The following is a 12,323-nucleotide window of genomic DNA, read 5'->3' as shown; positions in this document are numbered from 1 at the left end:
ATGAGTCATTTTGCTCCAGGACTAATTTAAACTGTCAGGGAACAATGGGTTAAGTAATCACTTAAACCAGTAACAATGCCAGGTCATAAGCTTTGTGAATGTCTTGACTTCGATAATTTTTTATCATAAATGTTTTCCATCTCCGTTGAAAAATTTGGCAATATTGATAAACTTCCTAGGGGTAAAATACGGCAGGTATTCGATTTGAATATCTCCTGGGTGTACATATAATATGCACTCGAAATATGGGTGATTAAATGTATATATTCGTTCAATCAAAATCATGTTTTTATAATGCTGGACTTTTCAATGACACGATTGAATTACTAGTTTGTCATCACACATTAGCTACTTGTAATGATGGATAATGATAAAAATTTAATAATCCATAGCGACATTATTCACATTTCAACATAGAAAATGTTTATCGCATTATGTCGAAAAGTAGAAAAGTAACGAAAAACATGTAATTATGTCGAACAACAATGCAACATGATATAAGTGCAATTTTGTTGAATTATACAAACTAAAAAGACAAATGTGACAGCATTTTCCAAATTACGTCGGAATAAAAAGGGTCACTTAAGTGATATTTTTTCTAGCTATTTTATACGCCATATATCTAGGTCTACCTAAAAGTTAATGAAGTAAATAATTCATGATTAAGCGGTGTTAATAACAAAATATTTTTATGAACACTTCATAATTTCTTATAATGTAACAAATGTTTATAATCTCTATCAATAATCAAAAATAGTTTAAGAATTGTGATATAATAAGTACCTGTTTTAAACAGAGCCAAAGAACATTTTTAAAACAAATGTGGAAGTCTAAACATTTACAGGGTTTAAGACCTGGTATTGGCTAGTAACTGGCCACATTATGCACCGTGTAACAGTCACCATACTGGCCATGTTTGCATTCACGTTTCTTTAATTTTTCAATCTGTTAATTTTTCAAATAGTAAATACTACATACTATATGTAGTGCCCATTTAAAACAAGCAATGACGAGACATAAGTCATGCATAGGAAAAGATCTCCCAAAGCTGTTAAAAATGTTTCTTTAACTCAATAAAATGAATATTTATTTTGATATCAATAGCAGTGTTTGTCATTACACACGCGGGTACTCGAAATACTTTTCATTAATCATATTAATTCAATCTTGGATTTTACCAAAAAATATTGTGAGCTTTGGTATAAATTTTACAGAATCTCAGACAATAAACCATAAAATGGTAAAATGTAATATTACAAGCAAACATTTTAAATACTATCTAAAATGAAAAAAATCATCAATAAAATAAATTTTGATGTTTAAACATTTTTCTTTCTTCTAAGTCAGTAAAAAATCGCAAATATCACGAAATCACTGAAAGCAATGAAAGTTTAGGCATGTATTTAAGGTGTAAACATTATACACTTAAACATATACATAACACATGTGTCCTTGTTTTTTTAGATAATAAAAATAGTACAATATTTTTCTTTGTAACCTAATTGAATATTAACTACTTTATTTTTATTTTAAATCGTCAAATTTACATAGTTATATTTATATTTTAGAGCATAAGATTTTCTCAACACAGCTCGTTTTTTTTATTCATTAATGTTATGTTTCTTTTGTACTATTTTGTTGACTTTTATTATATTTTCACCGTATTGTTTGATTGAATTATTATATAAAATAACACATTTTATATTATGTGCCACATTGTAATTTGTTCACTACTCTAATTATGTTTGTAATACAAGATTCATTGAACTATCATACTAATAAATAAATATTCCAGTTTTTTTTCATAGAAAGCTTTGTTGGGTCATTATATCCCCTAAACTATGACTTATTAAATGGTTTATAAATTACATACAGAGCTTCAAATAAAATATAAAATGAATTGTTTATTTATCTATGCATCTACTATTAATCAAACTATAACTAGTTTTATTTAGATTAGACATTTTTATAATTTAAAATAATCGACAAGTGTAATCATAGCAATGTGTTTTGTGCAGATTAGTCAGCTGGTGTTTTGATCGATGTGTTATCAATCTGGAGTATCAAAAAGTTAACTTTCACCGCCCATCATTACAATAATACCATGTAACTTTTCCCAACACTTCCGCAATTCGCATCGCTTCCTACCTTTGTATCCGGTTTTGAAAACATGCAATTACCCTTGTGGTACAACTACTATTATTAAACTATGTTAGTTTTGTCGCTTGATATAAAAGAGCGTGTTTATTTATTAAGAAATAGTCCATTGATAGTAAAAAAGTCATTAAATTAATAGTAGATTGTAAAATCGCGAGCCAACGCAATTGAAAATCCAAAATAACCTAGATTTATCATTCAAATTACTGCGCAATCAGTTAGAATGACTATTTGTGTTAAAAAGAAGTCAACAATCGCATGTCATAACAAAACACAAGAAACCATATTTTTTTCTACTGTATACTGCTAATTATTATTGTGTATGTTCATTTTTCAAAATACAAGAAGATACATTGAACCGAATCAAAAGAAATGAAAATTTGATAAACATAATACGATGGATTCAGTAGCGTTCATTTCTTGGTATAAATTGATATTTGTTTGAATTTTCAACACTGTATTTAATACGTGATTTTTTACATATTTTTTCTAATATCTTTGATACAAATTGTCGTTCATTACTATTTAATGCCTTAATATTAGTTAATTAAATGAAATAAAAACAATTTGTATCGAATCAAATTCAAATCAAATCAAATCATTGCAGAAAATTGATATATTTAATAATTTATTGGCCAAACAAAAAACTTTACTTATACAAACAATTCAAGCAATTATGTCTTAGTCTCAGTCATGTTTCATGTCTCAATCAAACTACGATCCATAATAAAATTATAATGTTTACTTTCATTCAGATCCATCAGCCCAATCACATCCGTCGTCAAGGTTAGTAATCATTCTTCGTAATTATTAATAACTCAATCGTATCAAAATGGAGCAAGTGGACTAGTGCGTTTATAAAGTGATAAATGTAAATATAGTAACGGATATCTGTCTGCATCAAATATAACCAATTAGTAAAAGAAACTATACACACGATTAAATCCGGAATTTTGAAAAACATTAATGAATATAAACAGTTACGTCGAATTTTAAAATAAAAAGATTTCAATAACTATTGAGAATGCTCAAAAGAACGTTTATACCTTGCATTTAATTGAGGTACCTATTAAAAAATTATGATGCCGCTTTCTTATTAAGGACAATATTATAAAAGCATTAATTAATCATTATTCAGTATTTAATCGAAACCTTGTTCAGATACAAAATGCATCGTAATTTTATTATTATTGCTGTCGCTAAGACTTTTTGGAAATAGCACAAAAAATAAGTATTAGTATGTAGAAAAAAAAAAAAAATATGTAAATGGACTTTTTGTAATGTAATGGAATGGAATATTTCTGAATGATTTAAAAAATACACGTACAAAAATATTATGATTTGTTTCGTACTGGAGGTTCGGAAATTCCTTATTTTTAGAATGTAAGATTGCGTACTTCTAATTTACAATAAGTACATGGTAGTAACGGAAGACATAGATATGTATTATATCTCTATCGGGCAGTTAGAAATTAATAACTATTTATTGGAATGTTCAAAAACTGGATTTCTCAGCGATGTTAACATTTCTGAACTCAATCATTTTAATCATTTTTTTCTGATTTGATTTACAATCTCCATTTTATTTATTTATCGGTAGTGAAAATGTAACTTCATTTTCATGTTGAGATCGCAGAATGTAATAATTATGAAGTCTCACGAGTACATAAACACGCTATACCAAATAGAACAGCTCCAATTACTGTCAAAACAGATTACTGTGCCCTGTTATTAAAACTAAACCTAATCAACTCTTGTAAGCGATGCTGATTGCGAGCTTCTATAAACTCGATCTCTAAATAATGATGAATACCTTTCCATTCAGCGAGAGTTCTTTCAAAAGCAGACATTGCGCAAATGAATAAATTAAAGATCAGATATTTATGGTACGATAAATCACTGGTTAGTCAGGGTATTTGTTAAATACAGGTAACAGTTAACAGTAATCTAATCTGCCATAAGTATTACAAGATAATTGTGCATTATTGTTATGTGTCTTTGTCTTGTAATCTGACAAGGGCTCTTATTCGTCTCCAGAAGCAACTGATTTCCTTAAATTCCTTAGAGATATTGTAAGAAGAAAGTACAACGGATTTTATACTGAATACAATGATATTGTACTCTAAATGGGTGCAGACTGTCTAACACCTGACGGCCTGATCGATAGTTCTGTGATGTTTCACTTTATGTTCTCATACAAAACACTACAGATATTCGTGTAATAAATCAAAAATATCACAGTTTATTTATTTTATTAATTGTACATTCTCATGAATTATCACGCCTGAATACAACTCTTCAAGTTTAAAGGTATTAAATATCCCTAAATCAATGTTTCAATCAAGCTTCTTCACTTCAAAAAAATATATATTTTTTTGCTTATTTGTACATTTTGTGTTCACATATAATCGATGAACAATATTGTAACCTTAACTAATTGCGCTTATTATAACAGTCTTCTGTATTATTTATTGTTAGTAAATCACGATAAATAAATAAATAAATACAAACGTTATGAGGAGTGATGTCATTTCGCTGTATTATTAAACGATATATTTTGTTATTTACAAAATGTTCATCGGTGCAAAATGGATTGAAAGATATCAAAGCTAATATTTTAAAAACAGTAGGCTTATAAAATTTATTAATACAACTAACGGGATGGAGTAATGGTTATGGAAATGCACGAGCAAATAGACGATTTCGCTAGTAATGAGTTATTAAAAAGCGATCCTTACTAGTCATATAAGTCGTTAGTGGTTTATTATTCTTTAGTTTAATGGCGGGCTGTTATGGTACAATATAGTAGGTAGCAACAATAGCCGGAAGAAGTTATATTAACCAAATATAAACCGTATTACTTTGATTGATTGTGCGGTCCGTATCATCTAGAGAAATTTGTTATTTGTTGGACGCCCTTAGCGATTCATAGCAATTATTTAGAAGAATACTCATACGACCCGCCAGCAGTTATCTCGTCAATCATATTCATTACAAATGAGGTGCTAAAGGTCGCATTTGCGGGCTTTTTGAAGAAGCCAATTTTTGTTTATATCTTTTATGAACTAATGGCATGCCTTAGGAATTAATAGTATAATGAATCAAATGTTATAAACGCCATTAAGGTATCAAAACTCAGGTATTTTATAAATACAGAAAAATATTCCTCACATACGGCGTATTATTTAAACAATATATTTGAGACTTCTGTAATCAGTAGCCTTACGTATGTACAGTATAGTAATTAGGAAAAATCGTAATTTATTCCTTTGTAAATGGAAAGGTTGATAATTGATTTTGGTTTATTGTTTTGATGAGTCCAATCACCATTGTTGCAACGTCTAAGAACAATGGCGCATAATAAATACTTTTAAAGACAGGGTGAAGATCTATTAGGGATATTCAATCTTTCGTACATTCCGCTTTAAGATTATGGAGTGGCAAACTGTAAAACGGATATTGAAATAACAGATGTTCGACACTCATCTTAAAAGGTGTGGGTCATTTCGAAGGTAGTTTGGTAATGACGATGAAAGTTAGCTAATTTACCTGCGTTGGGGAAATCATGTTGTTTATATTGCCTGGTCTAGGGACAGTAAAATATTGCAGTGTAAAACCACATTCAATGCGAGTATTCCACTTCGACCCTGCCAGGAATCTAACCCGGGACGTCACGCACGGTAGGCAAATGCAACCATTACACTACAAGGCGCTGCCCTAGTTCTTGTTTGCTCAGTAGACCATTTTGCAAGTAGTACAAAGGACAATTTATTGGTTTTTAAAGTCAAATAAGTAAAATCAGTAAGTGTAGATTGGCAGTCAAAAAAATGATAAATACACTATTTAGTAACGGAAAAAATAATTATTATTTAACGACGTGGGCGCATTATAAGATATTAAATATAATGGCATTCATAACACTTTTTTTTGTGATCTTTGAACATACAAGAACTAGGGCAGCAAAGGCGGACTTATTCCGACTCGATTTACTTTTTCAAGATTTTCACCTGAGAGTAGCCATCGAGTCGAAAACTCTCGTCCGGGTTTTTGGTTCTATTCCACACACATGGAACTTAAGTTTTAGTTTCTTCCGCCTGAACACCGACAACCCTAAATATTCACGCGTATTAATAAATAATTTCACGTCAAAGAACAATTATACTGACATGATTAAGCGTTTGTTTCTTCAATTTGTATTAATTCCATTTACATAAAGTATGTTGAACATTTTTTAATGTCATAAGACCTATTATGTGTCTGTGAAGGCGTGATTCAAAGTTTAAATCGATAAATTAAAGACGATTTTTTGCTTTCATTACACAACTCCCACGCAATGGTCGATAAAAAATAGGTGGGTAATTTTTCTCTTATTATCTAATACAAAAAATACTATTAATAAAAACAAGATAACGGCACAACAATACCTAAGAGGCGGTGTATCATGAATACTTGCCAAACTTACTACTTTACTCGATGCATATAATTTTTATGGCAAAAATAATAAATAAATAAGACAGGCGCCGTGGCGCAGTCGGCTAGACGACCTACTGTGAAACTGGCGTCGCGGGCTCGATTCCCGCCGGATGCAAAAAATCCCAGAAAGATGTTTTACTCAATAAATTGGTCTAGGTGTTGTGTTTATCTTTTTATAAACTCCTCACATATCCTTTCTTTCTCACCAGCTGACAAGTCTTCAAAATAGATTGCGGGTTATTCCCTTAATACATTTTTATTAAAAGATTGTTAGTAGAACTCCATTCGCCTGTGCGCTTTGTAGCTGCAAGACATTTGGTAATATAAGCCTTCATGTGTAGTATCTCAAATTAATTGTTACTGTAAATATAATCTAACCCCCTCGCAGAACGTAGCTGCAGAACATGTAATCTAGATCAGCGGTTCTCAATGTTTTTTGGCTATGGAACCCAAATTGATGATTGGAACCCCATCTCGACAGTAAAAAAGCAGATTGACAAAAAATATGTTTTTAAGACCCATGACACCTTATTGTTTGTATGTTGAAATATTCGACTTGAAAAGAAATACTATATTTTTAATTAAAAACCTTTACTGCACGTATTTAATGAGAAGAATGATTTTTTTCGGCGTCGTTTCCCTATTTTCTACGACAATACGCCTTAACTCTCGGAACTCCCGTGACCCTTCCGCGAAACCCCAGGGTTCTGCGGAGCACCTTTTACGAACCACTGCTCTAGATAATATTTCCGTAAATTTTTTAATCAAATTTTTTTTTACTGAATAATCCTTTAATCTCCTATTTTATAGGCTTATCAGCAACTGGAAAAAAGATAAAATGGAAAAAGCCTATGAAAAATACACTTCAACACTCAGACCAATATTATAAAAACCTTTCTTGGATTTTTTTCTTACACCTTATTAGGTTTTTTTGAAACAAAAATTGGGATTAGATACCTAATCACCCAAGTGCTCTTCAGCTGCAGGTCATGTTGCAACCTTGATTTTATCTAAAAATTATAATTTTAAAAATAGAACACCTCTTAATCAATATAATTTTTTTTTTTTTTTACTAAACAATATTTCTACTAAATACAATTTTTATATAAATTTAATACATGTTTTCACGTTAACGTTTCCCATTCAATTCAATTTCCTATCTTCCGTGTGCCCTGTAGATGTAAAACATGTTATTATTTAGATCCTATGCTTTATTAAAATTGACCGTAGTTGGAAACGGGATACAAGAAATAAAAAAAAAATTTAAAAAAAAATGGATTATATATTGCTCTAGCAAAATGATAAAATACTCAAACACTACAAAATTTCAATATATGCACTATCCTATCAAAGAATAAATTAAACACCGACGTGTGATTTTTTTGTATTGTTTACATCAAAAGGTCAAATTATAATCATTTTACGAATACCCCTTTCCGCACTCGGTAGTACATAGTGAACCAAACTAGTCCATCAATATCAGCGTATCTCGATCATCTGTTTCGTAAAGGTAATGTGATTCATCTTACGCTTCAGGCGCTGCTATTCCGAATGCTCTCGTGCCCGTAGAAAACACTTGTATCCAGAATATTTTTTATATGAACACGCGAGATGAAAGCTTTTTCTACGACCGCGAGAGCGTTTGGAATAGCAGCCTAGGTGTCAGTCAAAGGACAGTAAAATGTCACTTATAGAAAGGTTTCTTGTCGCCAGTTTTTTTTACGTTTTCGGGTAATTTACAAAATGTGTTATGTTACATAGTTAAAAAGTTAAAAAGTTTATAGAAATTCTCTGATATCAAAATATTACAATGTTACTTTTTATCTTAACAAACAAACAAACTATCACACCGTTTTCCCGTAAGGGTAGGCAGAGAGGATAGAACGCCACATCACTCTATCTTTGCATACAGATCTCTCTTCCTCTACATTCATACATCTTCTCATGCACGCTCACCGATTATTACGACTTGTGTCTATCTACAAGTATTTGTTGGATTTGGCCATGCCATGTCTTTCTCGGTCTTCCTCTATTTCTGCATTCATTAACATTTGATTCTTAAATATTTTTAGCCGTCCTTTCGCTGTCCATTCGCTCTATATATCCAAACCAACGCAGAACTCTTTTCTTGATTTTGTCGATAATGCTTATCTCAGCCTTGCATAATGAACAGGTCTCATTTGTGCATCTATCGTACATAGTATTACCACACATTCGCCTGAGAGATCGCATTTCGACAGCATTCAGCCTACTTTCATCCCTGTTTTTCCAAGTTTATACTTCGCTCCCATACATCAGGACTCCATTGTGAACTGATAATTTTGCCTCTTGCGACAAACACTTTTTTGTGAAGATTGATTTAAGTGCACCGTTCACTCAGTTCCCAGCAGTCACCCTCCTTTAAAAATCTTTCTGAGTCACTCCATACCTAGTAAACATACTTCCCAGGTGCACAAATTCCTCTAGCTGTTTTAGTATCACCCATTCACAGTGATTTCAAATTTAGTCATACTTTCATTTATTTCAAAAACAATCACATTCGATTTATCGACATTCTTTAGCAAATCGCTTCCCTTGCATACATCGTAGACCTTTGTTACCAAGAATTGCAGTTCGACTTTTTTGTTAGCAAGAAGCGCGGAAACATCACCATACAAAAGAAAATTTACATTTAAATCACTCATTTTTGCTTCCATTCTTAAGCCTTTTAGCTCTTTCATACAGTTATCGATATACACGTTGAACATGAAGAGCCATGGTGACATCACACATCTCTGCTTGAATCCTTTATGAATATCAAACCACGATGTGTATGATCCATTTATCCTAACACATTCTGTGCTGTATTTATACAGAGAAGCAATAGCCCGTGTCAGGTTACCGCTCCCTCCATACTCTGATAACACCTTCATTATTTTTTCTCTGTCAAATCTATCAAACGCTTTTTGCAGATCGACAAATGCACAGAAATGTTTCTAGCAAGAAATTTTTCTGTCATGTTTCGTAAAGCAAATATTTGATCCATTCATCCTCTTCCATTCATTAATCTGCTCTGTATATCCCACACGCAATCTTCAGTAACTTTTTTTACTCTCTCAATCAGTATTCTTCCATACATTTTACCAACAGCGCTCAAAAGGTTGATTGCTCTACAATTTCCACATTCCACCCTTGAACCTTTTTTCTTGTATAGAGGCATAACAATAGCCCTTCTCCAGTCTGGAGGAGTGTATTCTTCCTCTAAACATTGGTTAAAAAGCTTGTGCAGCCATTCAAAAATTATGTCACCACCTGCCTTTATAAACTCTGTAACAACATTATCAAAACTTTGCGCTTTTCCATTATTGATAAATTTAGCAGTACTTCTTATTTCTTCCATTCTTATCTCTGTCGTACCATCATCAGCAACGTTTTATCTTAAAACTAAAATTTATTACTTATATGCTGAAATATGCACCAAAAACAAAAAATTGTTATTATATGCAATTACGTCACGAAAGTAAGATACAAACATTTGCATTTATGCAAGCAATAAGCATAAATAAATTTAACATTTTAAATCGTCGTGATCGTAGAACAACGACGGATGTGCAAAAAATGCGACATTGGCGTTTTTTTATAGTTTGATATTCCAGTTTTGAAAAAAATTCCATATACATTACTAACTCAAATATCATATGATATACTTTTGTACTAATCAAGTTGACATAAAGCGCTCTCATGTAAAGTTGAAGAAAATTACATGTGTCGTTGTTCAATGATCATGGCGAAATCTTTAATACTGAAACTCGACGCGGTGACAAGATAGAAACCCTCCCGCTTTAAATTTATTTATTATCTCTATACGCCCTGAGGGCTTTTACAAGATGGACATAAAATGAAAATTTTAGGGTTTTAAAGTGAAACAAAATAATTTACATAAAGGTGCTCATCCAATAAAAATATAAATTAAAGTATCCAATTACATTATGCTCTATACATATACATAGGCAAAGATAAAATACCTCATAAAAGTAGGTTGGTGCATAATTAAATGTGTTTATACAGTAATAACATTTTGGGCAAAAACAATGAAGTTTACTGTAGGTATTATTTAAGTACAGGTAAGAAAAATAAAAAAAGGCAGAGTGATTTTTAGAGAATTCTAATAATGTAATTTCTAATGATTTTATATCCGTAAGAATTTTTCAGTAGGAAGAAAAGTCGGCCTCGTAGTGTAACAGTCGTTGCGTTTTTCTACCATGTAAGAGGTCTCGGGTTCGATTCCCGACATGGTTGATGTGAAATACTGATTTAAAAGGATGTTTTTAAACTAGAATATTTCATAGTTCCTAGACTGGTACCTGAAGCGAAAGACTAATCATATTACCCTTATGTAACAAAAATGGTCAAGATCCGCTGCATTGATCTACCAATGCAGTGCCCTATGTACCATTAGGTGCGGAAAGGGAATGATGATGATGAAGAATTTTTACTTTAAAAACTGACTATGGAAAACGAAACAAATCAATTTTTCCTTACTCGTTTCCATGCCGGTGTAGTCAAATGATTGGAGATTTACAAAATAATTATGTTTAATTAAAAATAGATTGATGAATTATTTTCTACTGGTGTTTTTTATGGTTAAGATAAGTCGGGTCACTAATTGAGTATCTGCAAAATAATTGTCTTCGTCGTTTTTAATTGCTGACGAAAAAATAAAATTTTCGCATAATCATCGTCACATTTTTCCATAATAATTTTAGATAATTTTAGCTATTTCCAAATGTGTTTTGAAATGTCAATTAAATGATTTTATTTTCATTCGTTCCTCAAAACAATATATAATATTTATTCATTAATCGTTGCAAATGTACGAATACTGTAAACATTCACAGATTTGACGGGGATCGGTTGTATTCGCACAAGTTCTACGAACGCAATAATGGAGTTGTCGGACGAGACATCCAATCGGGACAAGATGGAAGAGATAGATTCTATTGTAACAAAAGGCTCCCCGGCAGACGGAGGCTTCGCCGCGCTGGCCGAAGGAAGTTCAATGTCAACGATCGGTACTCGCGCCCGGCCTCCGCAGTGCGGCGCAACGGTGCGGCGCGTCGCGGCGTGACGGTTCGAGCAAGCATTAGTTACTAGTGATGAGCATAACCAATTATTCAAATGCATATCATAACCTTATTGCTGTATAAAAAACATTTATTTTTAAATAAATATTCTGATAATATTATCATAGACTCTGTGTGTAAAAAAGAAAAATAAAACACAAAACTTCATTAAAATAAATCAGTTCATATTTAAAATTAAAAATAATTAACTTTACATGTAATTGGCGGCTTTTCATTTAAAAAATCGATGTTTTTTTTCTTTTTTTTTACGGCAAAGGAGCGATCTGAGAATTCTTGCACCTAATCAAAACTCAAATGACCAAAAATTTTGAGAGTAAGCGCCTAAAGAAAATATTAGGTAAAAGGTTGTTCGATCTCATAACTAACATTGAAGTCCGAGAAAGGATACAGTAGACTCTTAAGTTCTGAGAGTGCAGCGGTGGATCTGGCATGGACAAGTGCTGCGCATACCCCAAGAGAGCCTTAACCCGAGTTGCCTATTTATCACACCTGCGGGCTCCCGTCACGCCGTCCTGGAAGGCCGTCGATGACTATCTGTTGGCTTTGTTCGGTGAAACTGATGGATGTGGG

This window comes from Micrasema longulum, unplaced genomic scaffold (assembly GCF_059751315.1).
Source record: "Micrasema longulum isolate JH-2025_06_02 unplaced genomic scaffold, ASM5975131v1 h1tg002119l, whole genome shotgun sequence".
In the NCBI taxonomy this organism is placed as follows: Eukaryota; Metazoa; Arthropoda; class Insecta; order Trichoptera; family Brachycentridae; genus Micrasema; species Micrasema longulum.
The sequence above is the reverse complement of the archived record's forward strand: the minus strand, read 5'-3'. Positions refer to the sequence as shown.